The sequence below is a fragment of the Triplophysa rosa genome, linkage group LG20 (genome assembly GCF_024868665.1).
Source record: "Triplophysa rosa linkage group LG20, Trosa_1v2, whole genome shotgun sequence".
NCBI lineage: Eukaryota > Metazoa > Chordata > Actinopteri > Cypriniformes > Nemacheilidae > Triplophysa > Triplophysa rosa.
In genome coordinates this window covers 16,385,264-16,404,334 of record NC_079909.1, presented here as the reverse complement: position 1 = coordinate 16,404,334, position 19,071 = coordinate 16,385,264, and the positions used below count along the sequence as shown (strand labels likewise).

At 39.7% G+C, this 19,071-nt stretch overlaps 1 long non-coding RNA gene across 1 annotated transcript; it reads right to left on the bottom strand.

Moving 5' to 3' along the window:
• Positions 1 to 428: 428 nt before the first annotated feature.
• Positions 429 to 18,679, bottom strand: LOC130571688 (uncharacterized). Its single transcript, XR_008965109.1, has 3 exons — positions 18,603 to 18,679; positions 6,028 to 8,360; positions 429 to 1,202 (listed from the first exon to the last, which is right to left on the bottom strand). It is a non-coding gene; the product is annotated as an uncharacterized LOC130571688 (long non-coding RNA).
• Between the last annotated feature and the right edge of the window lie 392 nt (positions 18,680 to 19,071).

Below are 19,071 nucleotides of genomic sequence, written 5' to 3'. Positions count from 1 at the left end.
CAGTTATTTCTCCTTTGAAACTCGCGGACCAACGGGAGCCGGAACGCGTTCACTGGGTGGCTCTGTGGCTTGAGCCGCTGCCCATTTGCCCTCACAGGCTGGCGCCCTTTGGTAGACGAAGTAGAGTAGAGAGGATTCACATCCCCGCGAAAAACTTTCTCTGAATACACCGCTATATGATTCCACTCCGCGTTATCCGTTTGACGCTCGCGCCTCACAGTCTGTGTCCGCTCACTGAACACGACAGATCGGTTCATCCACAGGTAGATGCAGTAGAGTCTATTAGCTGTTGTTACACTTTCTTTGCTTTTACAAAAAAATTGTTATGAAAAGTGTTGTGTTCTGCAGGCAACTCTGAATAAAAACAGGTAATATAGAGTTTATTTATAATATTTCCCGTTCTGTGACCATAAACGGTTCTTGTTAACTCAACTCAACTCAACTTTATTTATATAGCGCTTTTACAATTTTCATTGTTACAAAGCAGCTGTACATGAGACACATTGACTACAAGCAAAACAATCAAAGTTGTACCTGCAAAAACAAGAAAAGGTTGAAAACACAGAAGACAGACACACCCACACACAAAACACTCCACACACACAACACGCACACACACCAACACACACAGACACAGAGACACACACACACACACACACACACACGTACACAGACAAGTACGCACACACACACACGCTCAGTGAGAGCACACATTTAGGATAAAGGAGAGAGAAGCACAGGTCAAATATAACAGATAATAAATTCCTATATGCAATATTAATTAAGTAAAACTTTAAGATTCTAAAGCAGCCCCCCCGGTCAGGCAGATAGTGCAAAAACAGTATGCAAACGGTGGCGAGGAACCCAAAACTCTAATCGAGAAAAAAAACCTCAGGAGAACCCAGGCCCAACCAGGGGATTCCAGTTCCCCTCTGGCAAAAGCTGCTGCCTCTGCACAAGCTCCAGAGAACTTGCACAACAAGGCTAAATAAAATAAATAAACTTAATAATAAAATAAATTATAGTTTAAGATTATCATTAATAATCTAATAGCATTTGAAGTTTTGTGGTGAAGACATGTCAAGAGACCGCGTCCTTCTTTATCCAGCTCTATCATCTCAGCTCTTGTCAGGTCCCCACTTCCCATTCTCCGCTCTACCATCAGGTCAGGCCATGAACTGCATCCTGCTCGCTGTGGTAACCTTGGAACAATGAGACAAGACTGGCTGAGAGTAGAGTACTGTTCTGTACTCTTTGATGCAACAAGTACATCAGTTGTGTTTTTGGTTCCGGTTGATCTAACTAATGCAGCCTAAACCCTCTGAAGATTTATATTATGGAAGAGTAGTGTATGCAAGATTAAAAAGATGCGTCTTTAGTCTAGATTTAAACTGACAGAGTGTGTCTGCCTCCCGGACAGTGCAGGGAAGACTATTCCAAAGTTTAGGCGCTAGATAGGAAAAGGATCTACCACCTGCACTTGATTTTGAAATTCTAGGTATTACCAACTGACAGGACGCCTGAGAGCGTAATGCACGTGAAGGACTGTAATACAAAAGGAGTTCATTCAAGTACTGAGGAGCTAAACCATGTAAGGCTTTATAGGTAATAAGCAAGATTTTAAAGTTAACGCGATGCTTTATAGGTAACCAGTGCAAGGTTGACAGAACCGGGCTAATATGTTCATACTTTTTTGTACGTGTAAGAACTCGAGCTGCCGCGTTTTGGACCAATTGGAGTTTTTGTAATAAGCCTGCAGGGCAACCACCTAACAGTGCATTACAGTAATCTAGTCTTGATGTCATGAATGCATGAATTAACTTCTCTGCATCTGAGATTGACAGCATATGACGTAGTTTAGATATATTCTTAAAATGGAAAAACGCAATTTTACAGGTGTTGGCGACGTGGCTCTCAAATGACAGATTACTATCGAATAGAACGCCAAGATTCTTTGCTGACGACGAGGGTTTTATGGAACATCCGTCAATAGTTAAACAGTATTCTTGGTTGTTACTTATAGCAGTTTTCGGTCCAATAAGTAACACTTCCGTTTTGTCCGAGTTCAGTAATAAAAAGTTGTTACTCATCCAGTTTTTTATATCGACTATGCATTCCATTATTCGATGGAACTGCTGTGTTTCATGAGGCTTCGAGGAAATATAAAGTTGAGTATCATCAGCATAACAGTGAAAGCTAACTCCGTGTCGCTTTATTATATCTCCTAGAGGTAGCATGTATAATGCGAAGAGCAGAGGCCCTAAGACTGAGCCCTGTGGTACACCGTACTGGACTTGCGATTTGCGTGACACCTCATTGTTTATTGCTACAAATTGAAAACGGTCGGATAAATAAGATTTAAACCATTTCAAAGCTATTCCCTTAATGCCGACATAATTTTCGAGTCTATGTAGGAGTGTGCTGTGGTCAATGGTATCGAATGCAGCACTAAGGTCTAGCAGCACCAATAACGAGATACAACCTCGGTCAGACGCCAATAGCAGATCATTTGTAACTCTGATCAAAGCAGTCTCTGTACTGTGACATGCTCTAAATCCAGACTGGAATTCTTCATTGATGTCATTCCTTTGGAGGAAGGAGCATAATTGAGTTGAAACTACTTTTTCCAGAACTTTAGATATGAAAGGTAGATTCGATATAGGCCTGTAGTTCCTTAGTTCTCTAGGGTCGAGTTGGGGTTTTTTGACAAGGGGCCTTATAACAGCCACCTTATATGCTTTAGGCACATGTCCTAATGTCAGAGATGAGTTAATAATACCAAGAAGAGGATCTATAATTTCTGGGAGCATCTCTTTCAGTAGATTTGTAGGTATAGGGTCTAGTATGCATGTTGTTGATTTAGATGATCTAATAATTTTAGACAGCTCATCTTGATCTACGGTATAAAATAATTGCATTTTCTCCTTAAGGGCGCTGTAGTTAGTTTGTTCAGCGGGTTTCACTTCTGATTGCATTGTTATAATTTTTTCTCTAATATCTTGGATTTTATATGTGAAGTAGTTCATAAATTCATCACTGCTATGCTGATATACAGGATCAGAAGTCACTGACGATTTATTTTTTGTTAATTTAGCCACCGTGTTAAATAAAAACCTAGGGTTGTGCTGGTTTTCTTCTATTAGTGATGAAAAGTAGGCGGATCTAGAAGTTATTAGGGCTTTCCTGTATTTTCGAATACTATCCTTCCATGCTGTACGAAATACCTCTAATTTAGTTTTCTTAAAGTTGCGCTCCATTTTTCGGGCCGCTTTCTTTAGAGCCTGAGTGTGTTCATTATACCACGGTGTGGGGCTGCCATTTTTAATCTTCTTTAAACGTAGTGGAGCAACTTTGTCTAGCGTTACCGAGAAGGTGGAATTAAAATTTTCAGTGGTAATGTCAAGATCTTCAACGTTATTTCTCATGATTTGAGACAATTCGGGCAGATTATCGAGAAACGCATCTTTGGTAGTTGAAGTTATTGTTCTACCATATTTGTAACAATGAGTTTTATTTGTAGCCGTAGGCCAGTGAAGCAAACATAATACCAGATAATGATCCGAAATGTCTTCACTCTGCTGAAGGATTTTAACGTCGTCCACATTTATACCGTAAAACAGTAGTAAATCTGGTTTATCTGGTAAATCCGGTTAATAATATGCAAACACTGTTAAATTCATCCATGTAAATAAAAAATGAAAACATTCTGCTAACTAATAAGCAAAGTTAAAACAACCGAACTACGGGACGCGTGAAGGGACAAACTGCTCGTGCTTTTTCAAACTGCGTTTAGATAGTTATTTCATTTCTGACATTGAGATATCTGGCAAAATGTAAATGCTAAATTAAGATGATACCTTGCAGATATACCATTCATGGATTCATGGCCTGTGAGCTGGATTAAACAGTCTCTTAGATTTACATTTAAGAATTTGACATGAAAATGATGTTATGTTAGTCATAAAGTAATTAAAAGATTTAAAACGATTTATAACAGAGGGGTGCCATATTTGCCCTGCACAACCTCAGTTAACTAGACTTTACAAAACTATGGACCAATCTCATTATTATGAAACTATTTAAGCCATAATAAGACGTTTCATCTCATATGAATACAATTTTAATGTATATTTCAAACTCATACATCTGTCATATGCTTTACTGATGGAATTGCAATAGAATACTAATATATTTTTAACACTTTACACCGTTGCATTTGTTAACATTAGTTAAGCATTAGATTACATGTCTGCATTTGTTAATCTTTATTTTCAGTATTTACTAATATTTTTAAAAACATTGAACATGCACCATGAACTAACATGAACAATTGTATTAGGCATTAACTAACAATAAACAAGATTAATAAATGCTGACTGTATTGTTCATTGTTGGTTTCATGTTAATGCAGGTGTTCTCAAATTTTAGATCCGAGACGTATAATCTCTCAAGATCCTCCAGAAATACAGGGAGAACACACACATTTGTTCCTTTTTAGTAGTTTTCTTATTATGAATCAATAAATTTAATTTTAATATACATAATGGTAGGGCTTTATGATTATGTCAAAAACTGTAGTCCCCTTGATATTGTAATGTTGATTATTAATGTTGGATTTTGCATTTAAGTATGTTTGAAACTTCCTACACACTATAAACGCACCACTTGTGGCTCCCACTGTCAAAACAAGCATTATAAACGTGTAAACCTATGAACAAGTGTCATTGTTGGTCAAAACATTTACTAATGCTAACAAACATATGATTTTAAATAGTACGAGGGCCCCGAAAACAACTCAAACCCAGGGTCCCCCATCCTCCTAAATCCGGCCCTGTTCAATATACACAATAAAAAGTGAGATAATATTGGACATTGTTGACATATAGTAAGACAATTCATTTAGGTTGCATAGCTGAAATAATGTAGTGTTGAACGATTTTGATAATAAATGATTACGTTTATATTGAAATATCTGACTGACTTGTTTGCAGACTTGGGTGTCTTGGCGACTCTGCTCAGAGATCGAGACATTGTTGAGCTCGTAGATGTTTTCACTTTGCATTTACTTTGCAATCATTGTTGTTTATTTTACAAGCTATTTATAATTCATTCTTTGAATTCTCATTGCTATTTAATCCCATTAAAGGTGTGACGAACTGGGCTTGTTTATTGTTTTTTACTGTTGTATGAGGTCTACTTATGACGTTCGTGTGGTTTTTACATTTAAAAACATCAGAATCAGTAAGTAATAGGCTATTTTCTACCTGGGTTTTGAGGCCAGCTCTACAAACGCTCGGTTTGAATGGGCGTTCCGCCATGAAGGCTTGGAAGTAAACGCCCACTGCTATGATTGAATAGCAGTTTGCGTAGTAAACTTAGTTGGAGCCTTTTGTGAATTTGGTTAGAGACGTAACGTTAGGTTACACATTAGCACCATTCGCACAAGATTAGCATTATGTGGGGACCTCGTGTGATTTATAAATGACCTCCCCACATCAGTATTTCATGTGACGCATTCGCACGGGATGATTTCACTCAAATTTACTGATTTATTTCCCGGATGCGATGGCAAGGCTTTACGTATAGTTTGTATAGCCTATAGTTGTATTGCGTTTAATGATGTATGACCGTACCTGTCAGCATTTGAGACCCGTGATCGCCAACCGGACAAAAGATTACCGCGATCGCGGGTCTCAAATGTTACGAGAGTTTCCATGGTAAATAAACAAACGGGATACTCCCGGTAACTTATGGATATCACCCAGCCCCGAAATAATACCAAAACACTTCAAAACAGCCTCCATTATTTGCCAACGGTGGATAAAACCTTGAAAAATTATATATGAACCCGCCAAATCACAGAGATCCCGATTCGCACGGGCTTAAGATCACAGACAACCTCTGCAATTAATACAAATGACTAGAGGTCCCCAGGTAATACTAATCCCGTGTGAATAGTGCTCAGGGCACATCAAGCGATCTCTAACAAAGCAATAGTGACGCATAGTGCAAAAATGTTTTACTCACATTCGCCATTCCTATCGGATCAAATATTGACGGCACAGCACTGCTTTTTAGTTTTAGTCTCTCCACAATTCCAGCGTCGACCTGTGCCTTGTTCACGAAGGAATCCTCGGAGAAATGAAACAAACAAACGCTCCATGTTTTTCCCACGAGCTGGAACATCTTTAAAAATAAACTTTAACCACGCATTCCTAATATCGGAATCCGAAGGAAGGTTATGCAGCGACTGTATTCTTCCACAACCAGGGATGGCACAATATTTAGCTATCTTTAACGGCATGTTTGTTTATTGCTTGCTCGCTCTGTCTGGTTCTGCGCCACTTGTGTTACTTCAGAATTGTCATGCGCGAACCAGTGGGCGGGGCTAGAGAAGTAGTCGTTGATATTCTTTCTGTGGAGGTGGTGTTCAACCTATCAATGTCGTCATAGATAGGTGCATTCCAGAACCTGGTGTTCACTGGGCCTGGTGTCAATAACAGTTGTAATCTCAGTAACAAGGGTGTTTTCAGTTCTGACACTTACAGGATGTTCGCGTGAATATGATTCCCTCTTATATAACAAAAGCTCGGGTTAAAATTGTGCTTTTAATTCATGGCATCTTTAAATATATTTCCTTTTTACACTTCTCTGTCTTCTAGAAATGATTTATAATTTGAGCTCTATGGTACTTTTTGGGGTCAGTATGTCATAGAGACGCAATGATATATCGGTCAAAAATTGGTATTGGTTTCACTCCATCGGCTATAGTTTAAAAACAGCCGATGATCAAGGCCGAGATATCCTGTCAATCAAAAGAGGACATAAATATGAAACAAATTTGTGTTCTGTATAGAAAATGTTAAGAAACATCACCAGTTTGATGTTCAATATTTAAAGTCATTGATAAAGTTAAGAATATAATAATTTAATCTTCAGAATCTGTTTCAGTATCGGCATCTGTAGACATCACTCTGAATAATCGGCTATCGTATCGGTGGAGAAATGTAGTATTGGTGCATCTCTAATAAGTTAGTTTAACATCATTTGACCCACATAAAGCTAAGTATGTAAATTCCCAGATGAAAAAATGTACAATATACAAATATACAAAAATAGTCTTGAGGTGCACTAAGTGTAATTAAAGTGTAAATTATTGCACAGTTTTTTTATATGGGTAACCTGCTATTTTAGGTTTGTGCCAGAGATGGCGACACAGAGTCAAAAGTAAAAAAATGCAGCTTTAGTATTTGACAGTTCTTGAGTGGTTCCAGTACCTGATGAGAACACCATTTCTGTTATCCTGTAAAAAATAAATGGTGTGCCGTGTAGTCATTAATCTGTGTGTTGGAGGTGTGTCTGTTTCTGTTCCCATGTCAGTGCATTGAAAAAGAGCTTTGAAAAACGATTATTCCCTTATTTACATACAAATTAAACAAGTTATTACTATTTGGTAGTATAAAATATCCTCATGTCGTTTGCGATTAGTCTCGTAAGACTCTTAGACGTGTTCCTCTGTCTCTTTTTCTCATTGCTCAATTAGATTTCATATCTATCTGAATCTTATAATTGAGACGACATCTGGAAAGACATGCATGCACAGTTGGCCTGCACTGTTTCATTACCCACAATGCCACAGGTGTGATAAGGGGCCATTTCTGCTTTATTATGTGATACGCATTGGTTGGCAGGTACAATTGGCCGGAATATTAATAAAACGCAGATGTCTTGTTCAATTTCAGAAGTAACGTGTTGCAAAACCATGTTCTTGCGTAGAACTGTCGTATAAGCTTCACCTTCGCCATGAATTTGAGAGGTGGATTTCATTGGGTTCCTGATGATTGTTTTGGTAGAGGATTGCATTAGTAGCCCAGAGGTCATGGGTTTGAATCCCAGAGATCCCAATTGAATCCCAATCTTCTAAATGTGACGATTAAATGCACTGTTAATTGTTTTGGATAAAAATGTCTGTTTTTATCGAATTGCACTGAAAGCTAAGCCCACTTCAGATTTCTTTTGCTATTCAAACAAGTATTACTTCATCATTAGATACGAGACTTTCTCAGTTTGACCAGTCTATTTCTATCAGTTCCACGAAGCTAATTAAGAGCTGGTTCTCTGAGCCATTAAATGAAGCACACAGCAGGTTTCCCCATTCTGCCACTAATGTTGCTATGATAGCAAAGCTTTATATTTAGAAAAGTGTATTTGTCTCAGCAGGCTATTAGATTGATGCGCACACGAAACGAAGCGCACACACATACCCGTACAAGCTCATTCTTGTGGGAGATGAGATGCATCTTCTTCCTCCCCAGGTGATATTAAACAGTAACAGGTAGACAACACCTGCTTTCTCACCCCTGTAGAGAGAGAAAACATAATCATAAAAACATAATGTATAAACATTCAACTAAATATATAAACAAATAGAAACCTATGCTCGGTTTTACAGCACTGGAGTTGCTTATTAAACTGAGTCCGTTTGAGCTTTCGAAGAATTGTCTCTTTTTTTGTGTGTGCATGTGCGAGCGCTGCTGAATAAGTGCTGTGTTGCCATTATTTTAATATCTTAGCCTTTTGTCATATTTGTGTTTAATAGCCGAACAATGCTACAGGTGAGGTTTGTAGGTGTCAGCCATTTTTTACTCTAGTTGTCATGGAGTTTAGGTGAAGTGAGTGATCGGAAAAGCGGCGTTTTGGCATAATAGCACAGTTCTGCATCACAGAGGGTTTTGCTTTCGGATAACGTCTAGAAAGTGAACACAGCTGTACAGACAAATATTAAACAGTAGCTTGTTACCCACAGTTTTGTCAGTAAATGCGTAAATGTTATAGCCCTAGAGCAAGAGTTATTCCGACTTGAAAAGAGCGTATTCAGTGCAGCAGTGGTGGATTGTGGGTAAACCGCAAATGCAACAATTTGTCAGTGTCACAGAGAACATTCACTAGACCTTTCACAGATTTAAAGATTAATAATGTGCAAATTCAAGGTCTGACTGGAAACCACAAGAGATTGAGGATATATTCAAGCTCTCATAGATAAAACATCTTGGCAGACCCATTTGGGTCAGATGTGCATTGCCGAGGATGCAACATCCAAGTCGTCCCTGAGCATGGTGGAGAAAAATGGCCAAATAACTTGTATTAATTGTTTAAGCTGTCAGTTTCAATGAGGGGGCATTTGCCTGTGAGTGTATAGAGGACTGTTTATTGACACAACAAGTGTATTATGGGCCTCCGCTGGTGGAGAAAGAGTCTGCTGGAGCTCTTGTGAGCGCTTTGTCTTCAAAAGAGCTACTCACATCACTACAAAGCTAGAGGAATGGCAGAGCACCAGGAATTGATGGGCTTCTTATTGATTTCTATAAGGTCTTCTGGGAGATTCTGGGGGAGGACCTGCTGGCGGTTTTGAATGATCGTTTGGCCAGAGGTTAGCTGGCACAATGCTGCAGAAGGGCGGCTTTTTCAGAACGACCATCTGAAAGAGGTCAGAAACTGTAGGTCAGGACTATTGTTATGATGTGCCTGCTATGAAATTTTATCAAACGCTTTTGCAAACAGACTGAAGGTTGTAGCACAAATGGTCACATTGTATCCCAGACAGGTCTATAGTGGATTGTACACTCACCTAAAGGATTATTAGGAACACCTGTTCAATTTCTCATTAATGCAATTATCTAATCAACCAATCACATGACAGTTGCTTCAATGCATTTAGGGGTGTGGTCCTGGTCAAGACAATCTCCTGAACTCAAAACTGAATGTCAGAATGGGAAAGAAAGGTGATTTAAGCAATTTTGAGCGTGGCATGGTTGTTGGTGCCAGACGGGCCGGTCTGAGTATATCACAATCTGCTCAGTTACTGGGATTTTCACGCACAACCATTTCTAGGGTTTACAAAGAATGGTGTGAAAAGGGAAAAACATCCAGTATGCGGCAGTCCTGTGGGCGAAAATGCCTTGTTGATGCTAGAGGTCAGAGGAGAATGGGCCGACTGATTCAAGCTGATAGAAGAGCAACTTTGACTGAAATAACCACTCGTTACAACCGAGGTATGCAGCAAAGCATTTGTGAAGCCACAACACGCACAACCTTGAGGCAGATGGGCTACAACAGCAGAAGACCCCACCGGGTACCACTCATCTCCACTACAAATAGGAAAAAGAGGCTACAATTTGCACGAGCTCACCAAAATTGGACAGTTGAAGACTGGAAAAATGTTGCCTGGTCTGATGAGTCTCGATTTCTGTTGAGACATTCAAATGGTAGAGTCAGAATTTGGCGTAAACAGAATGAGAACATGGATCCATCATGCCTTGTTACCACTGTGCAGGCTGGTGGTGGTGGTGTAATGGTGTGGGGGATGTTTTCTTGGCACACTTTAGGCCCCTTAGTGCCAATTGGGCATCGTTTAAATGCCACGGCCTTCCTGAGCATTGTTTCTGACCATGTCCATCCCTTTATGACCACCATGTACCCATCCTCTAATGGCTACTTCCAGCAGGATAATGCACCATGTCACAAAGCTCGAATCATTTCAAATTGGTTTCTTGAACATGACAATGAGTTCACTGTACTAGAATGGCCCCCACAGTCACCAGATCTCAACCCGATAGAACATCTTTGGGATGTGGTGGAACGGGAGCTTCGTGCCCTGGATGTGCATCCCACAAATCTCCATCAACTGCAAGATGCTATCCTATCAATATGGGCCAACATTTCTAAAGAATGCTTTCAGCACCTTGTTGAATCAATGCCACGTAGAATTAAGGCAGTTCTGAAGGCGAAAGGGGGTCAAACACCGTATTAGTATGGTGTTCCTAATAATCCTTTAGGTGAGTGTATATTCCTAATCAGAGCTACTTTGGATGTGCACTTTTTAGCTCAAAGTCTGGTTGGCTAGTTTTTGGGGGCTGATACAGGGCTATAAATTACCAACACAATATTAATTAGCAGTTTATGGGAGTCTTATCGTACTATATGCACATCATTTGCAATGAGCATTTGGATTCTCTTTTAATAAATCTCGCTGGCATTACAGACTAGCAGGGCAGAAAGCAACAGCAATAAAACTATTGTAACTTTGAAGAATGTTAACTCGGGCTCAGGAGCATATGAGGCAGAAACCCTCTTTCTTAAAAGAAATGCATTTTTATGCCAAGGCCCATGTGGTTCTTAATATTGATGCGTCAGTGGCAGATCTGGGATATACTTAGAAAAGCGGCGTGTTTTTAGACACACACTATTGCGCACATGCAAATACACACTGACATATCTTGCCCGACATCATTGTTTCATATCAAAGAGAGACGGGTTCTAGACTTTATCTCGTAGTGACTGTTTCTAATTTGCGGATGGGAAAAACAACTTTGCCTCGTCAAAGCTTGCCATTTCTCATTGTTGACAGAACGGCAAACCCTCGTCAGGGTTTAAAAGAAGGTTAAGACCTGCAATGAAAACGAAATGCGAACAAATTCAAGGAAATCTTCAAAAATGGCATCAAGCTGTTCACGTGTTGATTGGCTGGAGGCGTTTGTGGAGATGTGAAGCTCCTCCCAAAAGCACATTATACTGCTGGATTTCTGTATATATTTAGTAGTGTCAGTTTTTTGAAGCTAGAGCCTAGGGAGCATAGCGCAATTTTTCAAGGCAATCCATGCTTGTAATTTTACTAATAGATGGAGCTATTAATTAGCACATGCAACCTGTAAATGTTTTTTCCTTCCCTCCTCTTTCGCTAGTGACTTTAATTTGCAGTGTATAAAAATAGGTACAGAATATTTTTGGCAAAACAGCATGACAACACACAGCAGAATAAACATGCTGAAAATGAATAGAAAACAGTAGTTTGAATAACCATGTTTTCTGCCTAAACTGAGTAACAAACCTCCTTGGACGCAGATCTGTATTTGAGGGGGATAGATTTGACTAATTGTTCATTTTAATGTATTACGATTTAATTTGTAATTTTAAAAGTACTATTCTTTTGCCTATCATGGAGAGTTTTAGCAAATAGGTGACTAGTTTGTGGGATGCTATCCATACACAATCTACAATCCGACCTTCATACTTTTTTAAATAATCAATGGTTTTGTATGTCTCGTATGGTACAGAGTAATACAAAATCGCCACCTCATAAAATAATACAAATTTTCTCGTAAGATCAGGTTAATGTTAGGGATGCACCGATATGTAAATTTTGTACCGATAATTCTTTAACATTGGAAGCCGATAACCAATAGCCACATGACTAACAGGTCTCAAGACAGAAAGCATTCAGACAGCAGTCTGATTCAAATAATATGCTTTTGTTCCTATAATTTACACATTCATAAATACTGTATCTACATACTGTACCTACATCAACAATGTTTTTCTAATAGCAGTAAGTGAATTATCACAACAGACAGAAAGTACTGTACTGGATTTTAACTGTGAGCAGCGTGCAGCTGAAGAAGTTTAACCTGAGGAAATAATTTATGATTTATCGGTTATAATATATCTGCCTAACTTTTTATTATCAGCCGATACCGATAACATTAAAAATGGCAATTTATCGGCCGATACCGATGTGGTCTATAATTTATCGTGCATCCCTAGTTAATGTGTTTGTTTCTGATCAAGGTCATTTAATTCATCACTGCATCAACCACACAAACTTTACAGTAAGTTTTCGTGCCAAGCTTCTGCCAACACTTTAGCACGTCCATTCTGTGACTGTAATGGACATTAATGGCCCCATTGACCGCCTTTATTTCCACCGTAAATCAGCCCACAGCCTTGTTATGGTTCAGTTTTCACCTGGAAATGTCCCTGATCAGACATTAAACCTGTGTCTCAGACTTTCCAAATTCCCGGTGCTATGCCGTTAGTTTTCATGGCTTATTTGAAATATCCTTGCAATGACACTGAACTAAATAAATACAAAATAACGTGTAGTGCTGTTATGTAAAATTATGATGACATTAATATTGGTTTGATTTAATAAGAGGTTTTTGAACAATTGACAGCCAGTCCAAACATTTGTCACTAATTGAGTATATGTGTAAAAGGTTGTTGTATTCTTTATTGCTTAAAGCTGCAATCTGTAACTTTTGCCTCTATATTGCCATCACTGTTTAAATGCTTTACATGCTTAACTTAAAGTTGAAGTCAAATGACGTCAAACTTAAATTTTCCTTTAAATCTTATCTGACAACACTGATTTTTTATGTACTTTCTCAGTAATTTATTTTTGTTTATTTCTAATTTAAATACCCCAAACAAAACAGTAAATCACAAAAATGACTTTAGATGGGTTTTCACAGCCTGGGTCAATTATTTATATTGATAACTGATTACGTTGTATAACTGATGGAGAACTGTTTTTTATTGTACAAGTTATTATATTCAAAATAACGTCTCGGTCATGTCTGTAACCTCTGTTCCCTGATGGAGGGAACAAGACGTTGTGTCGACAGAATGGGGTTTGACTTGAGAACCTATCATCTTCTGACTAACTTTGAAAAGGCCAATGAAATTGGCGTATGAAATTTGCATGCCGGTCTCCGCCCCGGACATCCGGGTATAAAAGGAAGACGGCGTGCTGCATTCATTCACCTTTTGTGCTGAGGAGCCTGAGAAACATCTCTCGACTGCTGCAGCGGGCGGCAAGCGTTGTGGCATGAAGGACGTTCCCTTTCTGTCGGTCTCTCGACGTTGTGTCGACAGAATAGGGTTCTATTGAAAACGCCACGTCGCTGTGCCCCGTCACAATCTCTAGCGAAGTGACGCTGACTGGCCTGGGCGTGTCAGACGTGAGCGCTAGCGCGAAATTGTAACCATCCAGTGGAGAGGTAGGGGGTCCCAGAGCTTTGGAAAAGGTGGGAAGCCCCTGCCACCGGCCTTCACGGGCAGAGGCCTTCTTTCTCTAACGGCGAGAAGCCGCCCGGCACCGTAAGGGCCACTGGGGAAGTGCTATTTCCTCACTGAGGAAACGCGCTACGGAGACCACTTCCTACCGTAGGGAGGAGTTTAGTGGAGACACCAACATGGTCTCGCCGGCAGGGGAGAACTCATGGGAGGAATGTGCGGACTGAAGGTAGTACCGCGAGAGGTGGAGGCCCACCTAGGGGAGGCCATGGGTTATCAAGATGGGAACCAGACCATGAGGATACATCAGACGGAACCACCTTGCTGGGGGGTTTACTACGTGTGGAGCACTAGGTCCTGTTAGAGCTATGCACTAGATAACTCCGCTGATACCCGGCCTAAGGAGGCAGGGCTGCTCCGCCCAGCCCACCACCAAGAAGTGCTTAGTGATGGATGGAATGCCTATTCTTCGCCTGGTGGGGGAAGAAGGGAGGCAGAAGAGCACACTGACCCATCTATGAGGGGGGAAAAAGCGCTTTCACAGGCTTATGCCCTACCGGCCGCCGGTCTCACCTGTTGGTACCATGCAAGACTCGGGCTGACACCGGTTCCACGCGGAGGCTGTAGAACCTCGCAAAGGTATTAGGCGTAGCCCAACCCACAGCTCTGCATATGTCTGTCAGAGAGGCGCCCTGAGCCAGTGCCCACGAGGAGGCTACACCTTGGGTGGAGTGTGCCCTCACTGCCAGCAGGAATGGGCGATCTTAGGGGCCGGTATGCCATAGCGACGGCGTCCACGATCCAGTGTGTCAATCAAAATAATATACAGTAATTGTTATATAAATCATGCCTCTAGCTTTACATTTGACAGTAAAGTTGTGCTTTAAAATTCTGTGTGTGCGATTTGAAGGTTTATGTGATGTCTTATGCTGGGTTCACACCAAACGCGAATAATCACGTTCCACGCTCTTTTTTTTACTCGCGGGAAAAGTTTGTTGTTTTCGCGTGAGTGATGCTTCTGACAAATATTTTCAACCTTCGCGGAAGACGAGATTGATGCGCGTCCGCGGCAAACGCGCCGCCTGCCGCGAGTTCGCATCTATACGCGTCTTTGCATTGACTTTGTATGTAATTTACTCGTGCAAAACGCTTAATTCGCGTTTGGTGTGAACTAGGGCTGAAACGATTCCTCGAGTAACTCGAGTAATTTGAATACAAAAAATCATTGAGGCAAATTTTGTTGCCTCGAAGCTTTATTTAATCCATTTAACTACAGTACACACGGAGCACTGCGTTTCCCCACGGACCGTTATTACTGACGCACAGCCCGCTAAACTCTATACTCTGTTACAGGGCTCTCAAGTCTCATGCATTCACCATGAAGCACACGCATTTTAGTCTGTTCACACGCTCACACGTATTTCTCATGCTGTTAAATAACTGATAGCTTATTGAAATGGTGAACTGCTATTTTACTTAGTTTTAGTGTATTTTGCGAGTGAAACTTGTTTTGCGGCTGCATTGAGTCCATCAAACTAGATGCGGACTAGTGGATGCCGAGTCCTGTTATTTACACATGTCGTCTGGCTGTTCTGCGTGCCTGCGTGAATGAACTGCACAGTTTAACGTGCTACACGCGTGATGCTCATGAATTTGTCTGCATCTGCGCTGAATGAGGACATGAACTTCACCTCCAGAGTTTCTCTGAGAGTTTATTTCACGAACATCTTATTGTTTGAGTGAAGAAACAGACATACTAAAAAATAAGCGTCTTCCGACAACCTGCCAAAATAAAAGTCATAGGCTATATATTACTATTTAATAGTAAAAAAAAGAAACTAACACTAATTTATATAAACTAAATGCATCACGCATAAGCTGAAGTTAGTTGTTTACCTTTGAAATTATTCTTTCTATTTTTATTCATGTTTCTTATTCATATATTTGTATTATATTGCATTTTGAATTTAATATGGCAATGGAGTGTACTAAATGGGTTTAGTTTTCACAGATATTAATGTATACAATTTCAGCAATAAAAACTTTAATTGTTCTACAAAGGAAACAAATTAGTTGTTTTACTCATTTTAAGAGACCTGTCTTATTTTCTCTTGTATATTTAGTATTGCTATTTAACAAAGAAAAAGTACTTATTATCCGAATACCCGATTAATCGATGGAAATTTTAGTAGAATACTCGATTACTAAAATAATCGATAGCTGCAGCCCTAGTGTGAACCCAGTGTAAGTGAAATGCAAATCTGTCAACAACAGTTGCAGGTTGATCATATCTTATCAGGGCAGAGGTGAGCTTGATGACTGACTTAAATTGGAATAAAACTCCACCAAAAAATTGCTAATTTTCAGGGTACCAGCACTCTGGAAGACTCGTCCGACAAGCGCTTGTTTGCAGCAGTAATTTCATTCGTTTCCATTTACATAATCTCGCAGCGTTTTGATTGAAAACGTAGGACGTTCTCGCAAAACTAAATGAATTTAGTGCAATGCTTTTTTCCGCGCCGTGTGATTTACATTGCACTGTCAGTGCGATTGGAAAACTACAGTCTGATGAGCAAGATTGAGAATAAACCATGCTCTGGTTATATTCAGTCCCGCTAATGGAATATGTCTTTCTTGCAGCTCACAAAGCCGTGTCCAAGATTGATGCTCTGTGTTTAATTAACAAGAATTATTTACTGAGCACAGCTAGCCGTCCACAGACCCACTCATGTAATGGATATATTAGCTAAAGACTCAATGGATTAGTGGCTGCACATTTAGTGAACTGGGAGCAGTCCATCAAGTCACATAGCGCTGTATTCTGGCCTATCACCAGCCAATGAAGTCCTGATGAACTGAGCGTGTGTGTGATGTGTGTGTATTCGATCGAGTTATATGACAATAATATCTTTTAAAGGACTGATAGCAAAGACATGCCATCTGTTGTTATTTGGTTGATTCTGGCAGCGCGTTGTTGGAAAGAATTAGATCATGCTTCGTGCTTTGTGTCTATTCTTTGTTTCTATATGCTTTTTTTGCATGTGTGCCAGAGTCGTATGCTCTGTGAATGCTGTTTGGTTTTAACCATGATCGTATGTTTAGGGTGATGTTCTCGCCAGCAGCAGAGTTCTGACGGTGCCCACGAATTTGTGTTGCAAACGCAGTGTTTGGTCAAAAAGGGACAAACCCAGCCATTGGGTAAATGAACCCAGAAAATGGTTTATATTTGACCCAAAAGTGGGTTAAAACAACCCAGCATTTTGGGTTGAAACAACCCTGTATAAGGTGATTTACAACCCAATGTTTGGGTTAGTCTCTTTGGACCCAACACTGGTTGAAATTAACCCAGCATTTTTAGAGTCTAAGACGGCCCTCTAAACGAGGAACCAATAGGGGCACAGCAGTGTTCTGAGAGATAGACAATAGGCTGAAAATGCTTAGAGATATTTATGTGTTTTGCATTTATATTATTTAGCATTCCTTTTATGATCGTAATTTTTGAAGGCAGTTATTTCTGGCAAAACATTCCCTTCATTACTTAACTTGAGTGTGTGCGGTGATATTTTAAATTCAGAAACATGTCAACGTGTGACACTGATTGACATCCGGCCAACACTGTCACTTATCCAAAATATGTATATCATATAGTCTGACATGAAATATAGTTAATGACGCACAACCTCACAGGGATAGAATTGTACAATTTGACAAGTAACATGCGTAAAGGACAGTAAAATTCACACCCGGCTTAAGAGCCAAATTCATAGCAAACACATTGTCTCAAGTTGAATTACACATAATTATGACAAATTTGCACTAACAGTGTTAAATGCACAGGACCAAGACCAACAGGACTTTTAACATGGCATAAATGTTATACATTGTTAATAAAAACTATGGACGGAAAATCTAGTCAGAGTATTGATTTTAAATTTAGAAAGAGGGATTTTTTATAACAATATTATAGAGACTGAACAGCAGTATATATTGCATGCATTGTGAACTAGGGTTGGCTCGATACCAAAATTTCGGCTTCGGTACGGTAGCAGAATCTAATACCGGTAATATCGGTACCACATCGGTGATCAGTAACCAGCCCCAAAATAAATTATTTGAAAAAATTGTAAGAAGACATGCATTAAAGCAGTTACAGCAGTTTCATGCAATTTTATATAGCATCATTTTACTTTTACACTGTATTACTGAAAAATGCTTTGGTTATATAGACTTATCATCATAATCCCACAAATATGAACAATTCAATTTTGAACAACAACTAAATCTTTCAAGTAGGTCTATTTAACAGTAGCATTCAAGATGAAAACTGAATGATCAATAAAAATAAAACACTGCACAGTCTTCACTGTATAAAATAAATATGCAATGACTCTGAAGTTTCATTTTCTCTTTAATAAGTGACATGGATTTATTAGGTTACTGTCACTTTAAGGCAACTCTTTTTTGATGCGGATATACATTTAAAACACAACAGACTGTGCGTATGTGAACCTTTGGTGTTTTTGACATAACAGAGTGTGTATTTGACAGTATAAGAACATATACAAGATGCGAAAGAGAACTTCATGATGATTAGCAAGCTAGCTTTAGATGTCTCGAACAGAGATGCTATGTATGCCGTTGAAGGGGGATGTACAGACGCATCGCAGTCTGTAGAATATACGTTACAATGTAAAACTATCTAACAATCTCTTCAAAAGTAGAAAGAGCCGAATTCGTAATAAATCACTCACAGTGTCTCCGTTTAAATGGTCGCAAAAGTGCTTGTAGAGCGATTCATCTTGTTCTTCTATTTTGTTGCTGGTTCTGCGTCAGTTCTGTGGCATACTCCCGCATAGCGGTGAACTTTGGAACAGCAGTGTTTCAAGTACCGAAACAAGCAAAATTCAGGTATTGAACCGTTTGAAATCTAACATGTACCGGTACATTTCCAGAACCGGTTTACCACGCAACACTATGGTGAACAGCAGTATATTGCATGTATTGAGACGTTTGTGTGCTTGTGGCTCCTCACTTTCTTTTGCCAAAAACACAAAAATTCATGACGCGTCTATCTGTTGCTATACAAACACACCCCTGCCCTGTACAGATCTGAGGAAAGATGACTGTGTTAGAAAAATCGTGTTTAGTGTTTACATGTACTCACTGACCTTCTGCATCTCCCCTCTTTGCAAGTCGTGTTTCACCTGCATGTCGATGAGG